This window comes from Sarcophilus harrisii, chromosome 2 (assembly GCF_902635505.1).
Source record: "Sarcophilus harrisii chromosome 2, mSarHar1.11, whole genome shotgun sequence".
NCBI lineage: Eukaryota > Metazoa > Chordata > Mammalia > Dasyuromorphia > Dasyuridae > Sarcophilus > Sarcophilus harrisii.
In genome coordinates this window covers 628174070-628191816 of record NC_045427.1, presented here as the reverse complement: position 1 = coordinate 628191816, position 17747 = coordinate 628174070, and the positions used below count along the sequence as shown (strand labels likewise).

General features: G+C 40.9%; 1 protein-coding gene across 1 annotated transcript in view; it reads right to left on the bottom strand.

The window, feature by feature from the left end:
* The window catches only part of BMPR1A (bone morphogenetic protein receptor type 1A), a 104703-nt gene extending 87955 nt beyond the window's left edge, over positions 1-16748 (bottom strand). The window contains exon 1 of the mRNA XM_031956749.1: positions 16520-16748. The gene's annotated coding sequence lies outside the window, so the exon portion shown is untranslated. The remainder of the gene's footprint in view (positions 1-16519) is intronic.
* Positions 16749-17747: the final 999 nt, after the last annotated feature.

The following is a 17747-nucleotide window of genomic DNA, read 5'->3' as shown; positions in this document are numbered from 1 at the left end:
TTTCAAGAAAATTATGAAAATAAAAAAGATGAAGAAAATGTAAGATAGCTCATAGGAAAAACAAATGACCTAGAAAATAGAAACAGGAGAGAGAATTTAAGAATCACCGGACAAGGGGATAGCTGGATGGTGCAGTGGATAAAGCATCAGCTCTGGAATCAAGAGGACCTAAGTGCAAATCTGGCCTCAGACACTTAACAGTTTCTAGCTGTGTGACCCTGGGCAAATCACTTATTCGCAATTACATCATCTCTCCCACCCACCCACCCCCCAAAAAAGAATCACTAGCCTAATAAAAGGTCTGAGACATATCTCAATAAATTATAAAGAAAAACTCCAAATATCTTAGAATCAGAGGGTAACGTAGAAATTGAAAAAATACACTCATCACCTTCTAAAAGACATTCTCCTAAGAGACAACACAAATTAGAGGATAATACCAAAAGAAGGCATTTTTGGTCAGGGAAATAATGATGAGTGGAAAGGCATTTCATTTATATTTTTGTAACTATTACATGTGTTTTCCTGCTTTAGTTTTTCAAAATGTTTCATTAATTTTCCCATGGCACTGTTTTCTTCATATTCATAATTTCTAATAGCAAGTAATTTTCCACAACGGCCATAAGGCAGTCAATTGTCACACTCTTTCCAGAACCAATAGAAGTGTTGATTTGATTACTGTCCCCCCAAGGTATATAAAGGAAAAAAAATGGTAGGGGTGAAACATGGAGTGGCTGTAATGAAGGATCTTTGACCTACAGTGAGCTCTCATTAGTTGGGGGCAGCATGAACCCAGAGCACTGTTCCAAACTTAAATGGTTTAGTTCTTCCAGGTATGGTTTCTAGTGGCCTGATTCAGAGGAAAGTAGTTGCAATGGTGGAATAACAGGTCAGCAACAAAACGGGAAGCTGGCCACACCATTACATTCATACTCTGATGGTCTGGCTACATCATTCAAATGCCAAACTTAAGTTTCCCTAAAACTTAAGGCAAAAGTTCTCTATTTTATAGAGAACTCACAAAAGGCAAACGCTCACATGGAAATCAGAAGAAATGATACAAGGATACTCCTGAGGTCTCTCTGAAAAACTCTGGAATCAACTGTGAAATATGGGAGGCCCTGGGATGTGGCAAAGAAGGCAGGCAGTGTGCTCTTTGAGCAAAGGAGAATACGGTAACCTGAAAGAAATAAGATGCACAAATTCGGAGACATTTCCATTCCAAATGTTCAGAGAAATTATTTGTGCTGGATCTATGGTAGAGTCTTCCAAGCTCAAATTTGTCTGATCAGCCACAATTGGACACACTGTACTTTGATCCCAACAAGATGATGTCATTCTGGTCCTCTTCCAATATTAAGGACAACAACTAACCAACACTAATATATTATTACATTAACATATTGATAGAGCTCTGAATTGGTTCAATCATTCTGGAAAACAATCTGAAATTATGACCACAAAGTAATCCAAATGTATATGACCTTTGATGTAGATATCGCACTACTCCGTATATATCACAACAGGTTAACGATGGAAAATGTTAGCATACTGCAAAATATTTATAATTATGAAATCTGGAAAGAACAATGTAGAAACAATGCTCATGAGAAAAATATTTATATCTTTTACTGATTTAAATAACAATTAGAAAAAGGCTAAATGAACTGTAGCATATGAAAGTTGTGCAATATTTATGTGCTATTAGAAATTATGAATATGAAGAAAACAGTGTCATGGGAAAACTGATGAAAAATTTTGAAAAATTAAACCAGGAAAACACATACAATAGTTACAAAAATGTAAACGGAAAGAAATAAAATAAAAGAGTAAAGATTTTGGTCATGACAACAGGAGCCTTTCCAACACTAAAGTCCTGAAATTCTGTATTTCAACAGATAAAAATAAATAGAGAGGGAACATCTCAAAGCTGAAAAACCAAAGATAGAAGTGTGGAAAGAATGGGTTAATTGCTTCTCATTTCTCAAAACTCACATTACTTACTTAGATAGGAGTTATTAATTGCAAAATCATAACATAATAGATTTAGAGCTAGAAGTGACTCTAGAAACCAATTCAGCTAATCCCTTTCTTCTAGAAGAGAAAACTGAGGCCCAAAGAAGTGAAGTGATTGTCCAAAGTCACAAAGATTATAACTCTAAGGTTTAAGCCTAGGTTCTCAGGGCTCCAGATCCGAGCATACTTCTCTCTGCCCACATCTAGCTAGAGTTTGTAATTAGTACAAGAGCAAGAGAAGAAAACATTGTCAGAAATATAATAAGTAATGAGAACTACGTATATTGGAGGAGAGAGACTAGGGGCAGGAAGAAAATAGCAGCAACCCACAGGTTCTAACAGAAAATATGTAAAATTTGAATCTACTTAACTTGCTTAATAAAATGGAATTCCAAATTTAAAGTTTTTCCTTTTATCATTCCCATTTTAACCTCCACTATCAAGACATCATAAAATTCATTTTATATTATTTTAAAATAGATAAAACTTTAAAACACATATACAAATGTAACCCCCTATATTTAACTCTCCAAAAGAGATGAGTCAAAATTGAAACAGCAATAAAAATGAACAAGACGGATAAATACCTTTATGAACTACAATCTTCTAGTTATTGACAATGCTATGTCCTAACTTTCAAGTCACTGGAATAAAAGACTGCTGGAGAGAGAACTTACTAAGGATTAGTAGTATATGCTTTTTCATGCTTCTTACTCTTAAGTTTTAAAACACAGTGAATAAAAACCTAAATCAAAAAAATTTTAACAAAATTGGTCAGCGTTCAGAAAGGCAGAAAAGTGCCACTGAATTTTGCAGTAGGGATGAATATCTGTAAAATCTACAACAAAATCAAGATGTACAATAAAATTTGCAATGGTACATCACATTATAAGCTAGTCACAATCACCAGAAAAAATTCTGTTAATAAATACATAACAAAATAATAATTCAATGTGGGAAATATAAATAACAAGTCTAAATTTAGCACAAACAGTCCAGTAATTCTTTGTGAAGATTTTTTTAAATCAGAACTCCCAAACTCTGTTAGGAAGTGGAAAAACAATGCATTTAAAGATGAATAAAATATATACACTAGAAAAGGTGCTATAATTAGTCATTAGACACAAAATAAAAGGTTTGACTTCTTCCCAAAAAGTTTTAAATCCAATGTTCTTAAATGTTCACAAAAATATATACTTCATACACTTAGAAAATGTTCTCTTTTTCAAAGTTTCAATTGCTATTTCTGTAACTGAACCTTTGTATAAAGAATGCACAGCTGCTCAGCAGATGTATAATTTCTCTGTTTAGATTCCATTATTTCTAACTTCATTTTGCTGAATGTTTTTGGATGTTCTATTTCCATCTGGTTTTTGACCTCCCTTGGTTCTGTTCCTTCCTCCCCCAATCTTACTCTGTTTTAGTTCATTCATTAAGCACCTCCCCCCTCAAAAAAAAAAAAAACCCTTCAAATTAGAAACATCTTAACATTCATAACTTGTAAGCTTTTTAGAAATCCAGGAGTAGGGATTTAGGAAAGAAGAGGAAGGTGGAAAAGGAACAACAGTCACATGACTAGGCCAAGACAGAAAGTAATTTCAATTTGGCTCCTTGTTTTTTAAATTTCTTTCACTTATTACACACAAATAAAATTATAATAAATTAATGTGAGATAAGATATAATTTCAGTACTATTCACTTTCTTCTTTCTACAAATTCTTTAGTGTTAATAGAAACAATAAAATTTTATAAGTTTATATGAATAGCAAATAAAGAAAACATTAAAACAATTAAATTTTCCACTACTATAACTAGACTGAATAATTTTTCAAGATAAATTGATGGAAGCAGTTCAGAAGTCCATGGAACACATATATAATATTAAATGATCACAGTATCATAAATCTGGAGCTGGAAGTGACTTTAAACCTAATCCAGCTTCTTTACAAATGAGGAAATGAGGCCCAGAAAAGATAAGTGACTTGCTTAAGCTCACACACATGTAAAAGCATCACAGCTAAAATTACACCTGATTCCAGAGCCGTGCATTCTTCCCACTATGCATTCTTCCCACTATGCTCTGCTGACAACATGATCTGTATTTATTTTCAGGGTGATTTTAGGGCACAACAGTCACATTAGTGAGCTTTTTGTGCTGCTCTTTCTGGGAATGCAATTTCAAAGAATAGAAGAAAAACATCTGGATCAGTTGCAATTCTTGCAAGATGAGGAACAACAGAGCTTTCCTGCCGTTGAAAGCAATCTCCTCCCTTCCCCACCACCTCCCCATCTTTAGTCAACTGATAAGTCCTATTGATTCTACCTTCCCTTTGTCTCTCCTCTCTGCTATGACTCTCACACCATCTGGGTGCAGGCCCTTATCACCTTACACCAGGACTACTCTGGACTATTGCATAAGATTCCCAGTTGGCTCCACACAGCACTCAGCTCCCAAAGTGATCTTCCTCCAAGTTCAGGTCTGCTCAGCCCCTCCCTTCCACTCAGTCAATCCCAGTGCCTCTCCATCACCTTCAGGACCAAACAGAAAACCTTATGTCAGTTATTTAAAGTTTTCATAACCTAGTTCATTTCTAGCTTTCCATTTTCCTTAAACCTTCCTTCCCACCACGGATAACCCAGCCACTCTGGCGGCCTTGCTGTTCCTCGAACAAAACATTCCATCTCAGGATTCCGGGCATTTTCTCTGGATGTCCCTCATGCCTGAAATGCTCCCTTCCTCAACTCCACCGCCTGCTTTTCTGGCTTCCTTCAAGTCTCCCCTTGAATTCCAACATCTACAAGAAGTTTTACCCTAAAATGAGTTAATGCTAGTCTGAAATTATCTCCAATTTATCTTTTCGTTTGTTTCTGCCATTAGAATGTGCTGCTTCAAGAAAAGGGCCAGATTTTGCCTTCTTTGTATCCCTGTCTTTTAGCACAGTGCCTGACACATGTTAAGTGCTTAATAAATGCTTCTTGTCTATTGTTTATTATCATCTAATCAATAGTTTATTGAGCAACTTAATATTTCCAAAAGATATTCACTCCAAATATTCTCAGGAAGTTTACAATTTAAGACAAACAAGAACATATAGCATTGATTATTTTTTAGAAGAACAGATCTACAAGGCCTGAAATAAGGTAAATAAGAAAAACAGTTTTTTTTAAAAAAAAAATTCCCATATTTAAAACTTCCACCAAATTAAATCCAGCAAGATAAATCTTTAGTTAACTGAATTAAAGATGCAATAAAAGGTATGTCTGCTATTTCTTATTTCTAAGAAACACTCTAGGAAGCAATAAAGAGAAGACTCTCATCCATGAGAAACTATAAAAATACTATATTTTCATGAATTTGGGGTCAATTCAAAAAGTCTAAAAACTGAGTTCACCATAGGAATCTTAGAATCTTGTAGAAAGTGTAAGTTTTAAAAAGCAACACAAGTAAGCTCTTAAACAAAAACTAATTAGAGCTTCCTGTGGATGATGTTAATGAAGGAAAAACCTGTCAGACTTTGAAAGAAATCTGATCCTATCATCTATGTTAACTGAAAAAAAATTAATATAAGAGAAATCATGAAAATTAAAAGAAGGAAAAACATCTTCTGGATCAAAGTAATTTTAAAAATTAATTCTGCTACTACACTTAAGTAAAAACACTTAGCATTTCCATTTACCAGTTTATGATTAGTCCTTTATTTTCAATCCAGAGCAGGATAAAACCTCAAGTCTTTATTGCTCTGGCACCTGTATACACTACATTTTACTTATACAGATTTTAATAAATTTCAAAGTAAAGTAATTCCAGATAATCCAGAATATTGGAGAATAGGCTATTTTGGTTAATAATTGGTCAATTCAACAAATATGTAAGAAGTATCCATTATTTGCCCAGTTTAGTGTTAGACATACAAAGACAAAAATGAAAACTGTGCCCCACAAAGTATTTTTGTTTTGCTTGTTTGTTTGTGCTTGGACCCATGCTTTAACTGGAGGTATATGGAGCCTCAGAGAAAATTCCTTCTTACCGAGGAAATGGCAGCTCTCAAACAATAGCAGAGCTACACAGGTGCAGTGAAAAGTTAAGGATTTACAACAAAGGTCTCATAATCAGTATAGATCAGAAGCAGAATTTGAATCCAGGCTTTCAAAGTTAAATTTCTCTGTGTATCACTCTCAATGCCTACACACAAGAAGCAAACATCAAAGTATACAAACTAATGAATTAGGCAAGGGAAGACAATTATAGGACCTTCACTTGCCTGGGTACTTCTGGGCCTTTGGCAATGCCTCCCAAGCTCCTCAATTTTTATCCTATTCCTCCTTTACCTTTTCCTTAGCTAAGAAAATGACCACTCACCATACATTACAAAACTTGAAAGTTAGAATTTTTAAAAGGCATTCGATCTAAAACTATCTTGACTATAATTTAATCTTTGACAATTCAGAAACTACTTCCAGATCTTGATGTGACTCAAAGTCCTTATGAACATAAGTCATTGTACCAAGATAAAATGTGGGTGGGTAGAGATGTTTGTACTGACCAAAGGAGTCCAGATGGCTTAGTAGCCCAGAAGAGAATCAGAATGCACCTCTCTTCCTTCTTACAGAGGTAAGGATTTTTGCTTTGAGAAGTGGGGAAGAGAAAGACTTAATTAACATGCTCCTTAGTTTTGTTTTGTTTTTAGTTTTAACTTTTTTTGTTATAAGGGATAATTTCTAAATGGAAGAAAGGGGAAAGATCCACTCTGAAATGAAGATGTGAAAAGACATGAATAAAAATTTAAAAATAAATATCTGATAGCAACTTGTGTCTTCCTTCTCCCAAAAAATTACATTTCAGAATTCAGCCATCCCTAAGAAAAATGTTAAATTTAAAGTAATGTGACCTTTCTAGTTGTTTCCACTAAACATATGCTGTGGCTTATGTACACTCACATTATTCTTTAAAAATCTTTACAAAGGAAAGATAATACATTCCATTTGCTTTTCAACAAAAAATAATCTAAAAACATATTGTTTACTCTTCTATGCAAATTAATAACTGCTAATAAATGAAGAAAGAACAAAGGTCTTGTTAAATTATAAACACAATTGCACTAAAGAGATGATGTCACACGGTTAACTAGTTTTATTACTAAATGCATACACACACAGAGGTGACATTAACTTTCTAAGGTCAAAAGTGAAGCTTATTTTTTAAAATTTCTCATTGAATAAAAAAATTTTTCACTTAAAAATCTTCAAATCAAAAGCAGGACTTGATAAATGTTACTTCCTATTACTTTGAAGATTATGATCATTTTCATTTATTCATTTTATTTTTGAATGGAGTTTTAGTTTTTACATCACTTATTTTCAAATCTCTCTTTCTCTATGTGTGTGTGTGTGTGTGTGTGTGTGTGTGTGTGTGTGTGTGTGTCTCTCATATTCTCTCACCGTCTCTTTCTTTCTTTTTCTCCATTTAAAAAACAAAACAAACAAAACCTATACTAGAAAAATAGAAGTCCTGACTGGGACACTAGCCATATGGCTTGAGAAAATTCATTTAACCTTTCTGACCTTCACCTTCTTCACTAGTAAAATAAACAACAATATTCATATTGTTTGCTTCATACGACTCCTCTGAAGAAAACTTGGTCAAACAGACATAATTTTTAATGAGCATATTATCACTACCCATGGTATACCGGGTGACAAAGAGAAGATGTGTGGATGCAAAATTTCAAGGAGGTTTTCTCTCTCCAAATTCAACAGACTTTCTAGCAACTGGATACAACATGATCATTCTCTTCAAAAGTGAAAGTCAGGAAAGAGAAATTGGAAATAGTCTGACTAGAAGCCCAAAGGAGAAATGGATGGCAGTTATGAGACAGCAAATCTTAGTACAACACAATGAAAAACCTCTTATTTGAGCTGCCTTTAAAAAAGTAAATAAATAAATAAAGAGGCTCAACAGATAGTGAGCTCTCTATCACTGGAGGTCTTCAAGTAAAAGCTAAATGACCACTCTGCAGATATTGGGGGGGGGGCGGGGATGGGCACCACAGAGAACGAGAGAGAACTCTGCATCAAGCACCACTGATAAACAAGATGATCCTAAATGGAAATTCTTCTGAGGTCTCAAAGGTGAAATTGCCATACTATCAGGAAATGGAAGTGCTTCAAGTTGAATAATTATCCTTTCCTTTAAATGCTGCATTTAAAAAAAAAAGAATTAAATTTTATCCAATGTATTTTTTCCCTCCAAAATAGAGTATCTAAGCATCAATGTATACCAAGTTTTCATTATGTCCCTATGTGGAAGCATTCTGCCAAGTATTAGAGGAAATCCAAAGCACAAGAAAAAACTGTTCACTTCATCTCCCCTTTTCCTCTCACTCACTCTTCAACCCCTTGCAATTTGGATTCCAACCTCTTCACTCAAAAAAACTTATTCTTCCAAAGTTACCAGTAAACTCTTACTTGCTCAATCACATTATCTTTTCAATCTTTATTCTTCCTGGTTCAATGAATTTGATATCACTGACCACCACTGTCCTTTGCAGACTCTCTCTGGCAGCCTTTTCTCAGTCTCCTTTGCTGGATCCTCTACCATATCAGTCCCCTAACAGGGGACACATTCCAAGGGTCTATATTCTGGACCCTCTTCTCTTCCCTCTCAGGGATCCCATCAGTGCTCTGTGTTGAATCCCATTCTCTGTGCTGAGAACCAATCTCATAGTACCAAGTGCCTATTAGACATAGCCCAATAGCTGCCCCCAGCCATTTCAAGCTCCACATGATCAAGAGAGAACATTCTTCTCCCCAAATGTATCCCTTGTCCTCTCTTCCCTATCTGCAGTGTCAGACCATCCTTCCAGTCATCCAGTTTCACAATCAAGAGTCATCCTCAACTCCTCCCTCTCCTTCAATTTCCTTTCAAATTAGGTCAATTTTCCCGCCACAGAATAGCTCACATCTGCCCTTTTTTCTCCACTCATGTGGCTACCGCCTACTTCAGGCCCGACCACCTCATTCTTTGGCGTTATTGCAACAACATTCTATTGAGTCTTCCTGCCTCCAGTACCTTCCCTTTGCAATCCATCCTTCCCATAGCTACCAAATTGATCTCTCTAATGCACAGGTCTGACCATGTCAGTCCCCTGCTTTAGGGATTTTCTCTGTGACTAATACAAACACTTCTCATCTTTAAAACCCTTCACCTCCTGGCTCATATCAGCCATCTTCATATACTCTAAGAGGGAAATGAACTGGTCACTCTGCTGTCTCTCATATACAATATTCCCAGCCCTATCTCCATGTCCTTGGTACAGACTGTGCCCATTCGTATGTTCCCTCCTTAGCTCCACCTCATAAAACTGCTTCCCTCAAACTTCAACTCAAGGCCATCTCCTGGCATGAAGGCTTTCCTTATTTCTCCATGCCAGCACCACCCCCATAAAATCAATGAACCTTTAGTAAGGAAGCAATGGGGATACAAAGATAGTATCCTCCCTCAAGACACTTATATTCTATCAGAAGATGTGTGTAAATAAAGAGGTATCACAAAATATATGCCAAATAAATAAAGGTAACTGGAAATATGAATAAGGGTTTCTTGTAAAAAGTGGTGCTGGAGCTCAGTTAGGAAGGAAGATGCTAAAAGGTGGCGGGGAGGAAGGAAGTTTTTTGAGGCCTATGGAGCAGTCTGTGCAAAGGCAGAGATGTGGAATATACCAGACTGGCTGGACCAGAGTATGTAGGAAAGAAAGTCATATATAACCAGAGGAGAAAGGGAAGAGAAGGTCAGGTTGTGTAGGATTACAAAAGCCGAAAGGGAAGCCAATGGAGTTAACTGGATAGGGGAGTGACCTGGTCAGACCAGTGCCTTAAGAAAATCACTTTAGCAGTTGCATGGAGTACCGGCTAGAAAGAGAAGGCTGAAGCAGACCAAGGAGGTGATTACTGCAGAAGAATGAGTGAAAAGTGCTGCGTTGGATAGGAAATATGGGAGCAGAAATGTCCACAAGAGTTAGTGAGGGAGATAAAGTAGAGGAGAAAGTTGGGCATAACACCAATGGGGGAGCTTGGTGACTTGAAAGATAGAGGTGTCCTCAAAAGAAGTTCAGAAAGAGCAACATGAAAGAGCAACAGAGAAGGGAGAAGTTCCCTTTTGGATGTGTTCAATGGGAGACGAATGAACGAAAAAGTGTTTATCAAATGCTTCTATTTATGTGCAAATCTTTGTAAGGTGTCTATGTATGACAGGTAGCTGGAGATGAGTACCTGGAGCTCAGGCAAAAGAACATGACTAGGTCTGTAGCTCACCAAGTACCAGAGTGAGAAGGGTCTTGGAGCACCCCCAGTTAGGTGGTTATGATGTAAATGCTGACTCAGCAAAGGGCTGAGGGAGAGATGGACACCGTGATGAGGTTCATTCTATAGAAGAGGGAAACTGATGGCCACCGTCACGTGACTCAGGTGGGATCCAAACTCTGCTCTTGCTGCCGCAGCATCCAACGCTCTATTCACAACATCAGCCACAACAGAGAGGGAGAGTAAGAGCAGCATCCCAAAACCCCAGAGAAGAAAGGCTATCCCTGAGAAAGAAGCTTTCCTCAATGTCCCAGGCTGCTAACCAAACCGGGCAGTTCAGAGAGACCCTGTCTCAGGGGCATGATGCTGAGCAGTGAGAAGAGAAGGCACCACATCATGGCAGTACGAGGTTTAGCAGTAAAAGGAAGCAGAGAGAGAGGATGATGGACTTCAGAGATCAGTCATACCTAGTTTGGGGGAAGTGTGAGTAGAGGGGGAAATCCCTATAGACCAGTGAAGATTTAAGATTATAGAGAGAGAATGATTGTCAAGAGGACAACATGCTGGAGAAACCTGAAACAGATGAGATCTCGAGTAGTCCTAGGCTGTTTGATCTTTGCAAAAAGCTTCACCTTCTTCACTATACAATGGCATAAAAGATAGTAGGGGGTACAATATAAAGAATTTGAGAAATGGGGAGATGGGGAGAAAAAGGAACTCAATCTGTTTTTTCAACAAAACATGAATTCAAATCCTGAACTGAAAGGATATGAGAAGGGGATACAAAGAAGGCTTAAAGAGATATTGAAACATCCTTCTGTATGAATATAGGTTTAAAAAAAATCAACTCTTGCTGTCTAATTATTTTAATCATGTCCAACTCTTTCTGATCCCATCTGGGATTTTCTCAGCAAAGATCTCAAAGTGGTTTATCATTTCTTTTTCCAGCTCATTTTACAGAGAAGGAAACTGAGGCAAAGAGAATTAAATGATTTACTCAGGGTCACATTGCTAGTAAAGAGTAACAACAATAACAGCAAATCCCTAGTGCCCATTCAAAAATCTTTCCCTGATAAGATCCAGTTCTTACCTTCAAAAATATATAATCCAGCAGGGGACAAAACAATTATTTAAACAGTAAAATGAAAAGTCAAAGGTTAAATAATAGTATAAGATTAAAAACACAAAAGATGATGCACTACATGATTACTTGCCAATAAATGGTAGAGACAGTAACTATTATAGATATTTAGGAGGAGGAGAAAGAGGAGATCATTTCAGTCTGGATTGGTCATAGAAGGCTTAAAGAAACAAACAGTATTTTAGATGAATTCCTGCAAAAGAGTTTTCATGGCCAAACCCAGAGAGGCAAGAGAGCTAAAGTACCAAGCTACAAGATTATAAACTACAGTACCAATGTTTGTTGGAACATAGGGTTTGTGTAGGGAAATAATGGAAGATAAGACAAGAAAGGCACATAATGTCTGACTGCAGAGGACCTGAAAAGGCACCTGGATTTTCCCCTATAACTTCAATCTCAAGCTCTTTCCAGACATAATACTGCAACTTTTCTTTCCTATACGGGGTCAGACCTGTGTTTTCACTGAAGTGGAAAAAATTTCTTCAGATTAGTAATGGTCTGTACAGTGTTACATAATTACCTAGGCACTAAGAAGTTTTCCTAAGTAAACTAAAATCTAAAATCATATGGTTAGATGTTAGACTGAAATCCAGATTTTCCTGATTCCAATGCCAGCCTTCCATCTTTACCAGGCTGCCTCAATTTGGGGAACATGAAAAGAGTTCATATATTCAGATATAACTAATAAATAAAGTTAGTGCATTTTTTAAAAATTCTTAAAATACTTTTCTTATTATTCTTACCAAGAAAACTATAAGGTATTATTTTTCTACTAAAATGTAATTTTATATTTTCATCAAATCTTCAACAAAATTTTTAATAAACATCCTTCAACAAATGTAAACTATAAACTTTCAATAAATAATATATTCCTTTTTAACATTTCCTATATAAGAAATCAGGTCTAAGACCTAAGAGGGAATCTTTGTTAAAGATATATTTCATATTTTCAAAACTATTGTCTCACAAAATTAGAAAGGAATTTAATTGAAGCAGGAGAAAATTTCCTATTGATAATTAACAATGTGATAAAATTTCACTTCTATTGCTCCTCAAAAATTAGACTTGTCACATAATTCCCTTATAATCTCCCGTATGTTAGATTTCTTGGCTTTCTCTAACTGAAGAAGGAAGTCTGTATTTAAAAAAAAAAAAAAAAAAAACCTAAGAAACAAACAAAAAAGAAAAGAAAAAAGAAAGAAAAAGAAAAAGAAAGTAAATGAAGGTGGTCTTTAGTATTCCCAATCACTAACACTACTCTGAAATACAAATAGCTGAAAACCGTTTCCTTCATTAATATAGTACCTGCCAAGACAGGAGATCAAATGTTCCAGGGAAAATGCAAAAACTCAATGACATCATCAGTACTTAAAGCAATACACAATCTGCAGTTTCAGCAGTTCCTGGCTCTATATTAAGTGTTAACACATACACACACATTTATACACACACATTCTGAACTCAGGTTTAAAAGGCTTACATATTTAGGGTCAAGAATACAATTATTTAAAGACTTTCAAACTGATGTAACAAAACTCTGGACTACCAGAACAAAGGAGATTCATAACACAACAAATACTTTCCCTCTTAGCAATACTCTTAATGTTGTATAACTGTTAAAACTAAGTGGAAAGGGGAAGGGGGGGGGGGGTAAAGATGTTTGAAGGTGATGGGAAAAAATGATGGAGAATTCACTATTTCAACAAGGTTTTAATATTTCATTGGGATGTAATTGTTATTTTCCTTACTACTGATGTCCTCCAAAAACCTCATAAGAGAAACTATAATCTAAATTCTGACAAGTCCTAGACATTTAATATTAACTCACCAGAAAAGGGTAAGAACTATGTGATCATAACTTAGAACCCAAAGTTTAAGGAGAAAGAAGTCACCAAATGTTAGCGACTGGGCAAGCTTCTTTCAGTTCTCAATATATTTTGTATTCCCTTAGACGTCCAAGTTCTTCCTTCTTGGGGGGGATGGGAGGGAAGAGGGTTGTTATGATCAAAAATACCAAGGAAGGAAGGAAGGAAGGAAGGAAGGAAGGAAGGAAGGAAGGAAGGAAGGAAACCCCTCTTAACCAATATACATAATCGGGCAAAACAATTCCCACATTAGTTTGGGCAAAACAATTCCCTATTAGCTCTGTTTGGAAATCTATTTCATATTCTGCATCTTGAGTCCATCAAAACTTCTTTGTCAGGAGGTGAGTAATATACTTCATCATCAGCTGTCTAGAACTGTGGCTGGTCATTGCACTGATCAGAGTTCTTAAATCTTTCAAGCTATTTTTTCCCCATAATGTTGTTATTATATAAATTATTTTCCTGATTCTCCTCACTTCCTTCTACCAATTAATACAAATCTTCCCAGATTTCTCTGAAATTATCCCATTTATAATTTCTTATTGTGCAGTAATATTCCATTACATTCATGGACATTCCCTTAGTTTCCAGTTGTTTGCCATTACAAAAAGAGCTGCTAGAAATATTTTTGTACCTCTGGGTCTTTTTCCTCTTTCTTTGCTCTCTTTGTGGTATAGGCCTAGTAGTAATTTCACTGGGTCAAAGGGTATATGCAGTTTAATCAGTCAAGTCTTGTCCCTCTACTACTGGAAGAAGGCTGTAACTCAGACCTGAAATGGCTTAACTTAAGCTACTTACTGGCTTTAACCGAAAGAAAATGAGTATTCCATTCCCTGAATCTTATTACAGCAACAATAACTCCACTGAAGTCTGCACCAACTGGAAATGGAGTTCAGACTGTGTCCAGGGTTCAGCATAGCTCAGCTGCCAGCATTAGCTTCTCCTATAAAACAGCATACCTTTCCTAGAATAAGTCAACAGCCAGGCTTTCTCAAATTAAAATCTTTCAGGGTAAAGAATTTTATCAACTGATTGGGCCATCATTACAAATGAAGCAGTGAAAGCTGCAACAAATTATATCCATCCCAAAACAATGAAGTTCTTCAGAAGCTTCAGCATGTGAAAGGGTGAGCTGTACACAGATTAACTAGAGTTGTATTCACCAGATTCCTTTAGGCTATCTATCCAGATTTCAATATACTAATCCTAGGATAATACAAAATTTAGTTTTCACTTTTCATAGCAAATTTCAAAAAATACATTTTTAAAAGTACACTGGAAAAATATAAACTCACACATCCATGCGAGTCTTCATAATGACAAAAAATTGGAGGAACAAGTGCCATCACTCCCAAATCTCTCACACAACCAGAAATGTTTTCTTTACTTAACTATAGACATCTAGACATATTATGGAGTAAAAATTTATCTAGGTTAACAAAAAGTTTTTCAAACTTTCAAATGCCTTGGGGAGAAAGGGGTGGCTATACAGTCACTCCCACATTAGTGTGACAATTCGTTCCAATTGCTTCCCTCTAATCAGAAGGCACCAACACGGCAGCAAAGTATGGAAACTGGAAAACCTAGGCTTCTGGGGACAGGAACGGTAAATTAAGGTTCAGAAAGAAAAGGGAGGGGCCATGGAGAACATTTTAATTATTTCCAAGACTCAAGGACTGGAAGCTCCTTTGGCCTCTGGCCCCCTCTACTAAACAATTCGGGATCTTTTCCCCTGGAAGTCTAAGGATCACAACACTGGTTGAGAGAACCAGGTGATCAGCAAGCCCGTCTATAAATTAGACCGCTTTTATCTATCGATTCAATATAAAAAAAATCTTGTTGGCCAATTTCGATTCTTAAATTTCCACAAGTTATCTTTTTGTTTTAATTCGAGTTCTCTACATCAGTGTTTATTATGAGCTTACTCTGTTCAAGACTCTGATCTTAATACAAGAAAAATAAGTTTCTCTCCTCACTTGACTTAATAACAACTTTAAAATGACCTGCCCATCAAAAGGCGAAATACTGCGGTGAGCTATTTTCCCCAGCCAGACAGATACAAAGTGAAATCCGAAGCCTTGCAGTAAATGCCACGCACTGATCGCTGCTTGAAATCTCATCTCAAAAATGCTCCCTCTAAGGGAAACTCTCAAGCTACCTTAGCTGCTTCGCAGCGCCAGGTAACAAGCCGGACTGCCCCAAGCACCGGGCCAGGTAGGTCCGCTCCAAAGCCCGGACGGCCCGGGGCCCAAGTCCCCCAGAGTGGCCCGCGCCGGCCACCTCCCCCAGTCACGTCCGCGCCCCCCGGGAGGGCTGAGCCGGGCTCTTTCCTCTCCGACCCCAGCGCGCCAGCTCCCGGCTGCCTCCCGCCGTCCTCGGGCCCGAGGGGCAGGCAGGGCCAAGGCGGCCCGGGGAACACCAAGGCCTCCTCGGCCCCTTTTCCATCGCGGCCCGCGCGCAGGGCTGCAACCCAGAGGCCCAAACGCGCCCGCGGGGCAGCCAGGCAGGGCCCACCCCGAGGGGCTCCCGGAGAGGGCCGGGGGAGGGCACGGAACCCAGAGCGCTTGGGGAGGCGGCAGACCCCGGAGGACAATGGAGTTTGGCTCCGAGGACCAGCTAAAATTAAGGGGAGGGGGAGCCAGTGGTCAAGAGCCAAGAGGAGCAGAGCAGGGGCTGGAGCCAAGGTGCACAGCCGTCCCTCTGGGAGAAGCACAGAACCGGGAGATCCCGACGGGGGGGAATCGGCGATGGGCGGCTCAGGCGGGGGGAAGGGGTACGAGCGGGGTGAAGGGGTCAGGGTGTAGGGCGGAAGCACGGGGGCCACCGGGGCTGAGGGGGCTGTGGGGGTCATTAGGGCAAAGCCTGGCCCCGGACAAAATGAGGGGGAGGGGGCGCGCGGAGGGGCCCGAGGAAGGGGCGGGGCGGCAGTCAGGAGGGGGCAGTTGACAGGTGGGGGCGGGACAGGCCGGAGCGGAAGATCTGGGGCGGCGGGGAGGGGGGGCGGCAGAGCGGAGGGAGTGGGGGAGGGGAGAGGGATGGAAGGTGGCCTAAAGAGAGTCCTAAAGGGGGTGGGGGGTGGGGGGCGGGCGCGGGCGCAGCCGAACTGCTCGGGCCCGTCCTGCCCCGCGGCCTCGCGCGCGCGCGCTCCGGCCCGCACCCCAACTTCTCGGGAGGCCCAGCGGCGGGGCGGAGGACTCACCGGAGGCACGGGGGGCTCATCCTTTCCGCCGAGGGCCGGGCGGCCGGACTTCTGGGCCCTCCCGGCCGCCGCCGCCGCCCTCCCCCCGGGCCTCGGCGACTTCTCGGGCCGGCCCGGCTCGGCTCGGGCTCCGGCTGCGGAGCGAGCTCCGGCGGCAGCGGGTGCGGGTGCGGCCGGCGCGGCGGCTCCGAGGCCTCGCTGGTGCTCCTCTCGTCCTCGGTCGCGGCCCGCTCCCTCCCTCCCTCCCTCCCTGCGTCCCTGCGCGGCGCGAGGCGGCAGCGGCGGCGGCGGCGGATTCCAATCAGTGCAGCCGCGGCCCAGACGAGGCTCGGGACGGCGGGGGGAGGGGGAGGGGCTGGGGCCGCGGGCGGGGGGGGGCGGGGCCTCCTGGAGGCGGGGCTTCTTCGGGCTCCGCGCGTACGCACACACGTACGCACGCGCCCCCGCGCTCCTGCACAGACCCCGCCCCGCCTTCCCTATCCGGGGAGTCGGAAGGAGCCGAGGAAGCGCCGGCGGAGGAGCGCTTCGCTCTGCCCCGCCCCCGGTCTCCGTCGGCCCGGGGGGGGGGGAGCGCGTGCCCGGAGCCTCCCAGCCACGCCGCGGCGCGCGGAGCCCGGCGCCCAGTAGGCCCCAGTGCCGGCCTCCCTTTCCCTACGGAAAGTAGGGTAACGACTAGGAATTCCCACGGCACCGAGATCCAGGCCCATCCAACACAGAAGTGCGCGGAAGCTAACGTGTGACTTCTCCTTTTCCTTTTAAAAACCTTTCGGAGCCCCTCTCCATCTCGGTTATCTCCACTTGCCCTGGATTCCTCGGGTTTCTTAACCTAAGCGGTCAGCCCGAGGTCCACTCAGACCCCTGGATCTGTCTCTGAGCCCGACTACCACCTCGTGCCCTCCGGCTCTCTTCCAGCACCCCCCGCGCTTCCCTCTCGGGACTGATGCCTTCGCCTGGGCGCCCCGGAGTTGGGTGCCCCTCCGGTTCCCTTCAGGAAAGCCCGGCCCCCTGGCAGCAAGCTTTCCCCAGAGCCCACTCCCGCCCCTCCCCTGGGGCACCCCCAGAATCTAGAGGAGACAGCCCCTGGGGGAAGGACGCCAGAACAGTTAGTCAGAATGGTCCTCCGCGCTCCTCCTTTCCAGGAGGTCGTGCTGGGGGCCGCCCCCAGAAAGGTCACCCGGCGGGGGGCTGGAAACGAGCCCCGAAACTGGGGAGCGCCGCCCCCCACCGC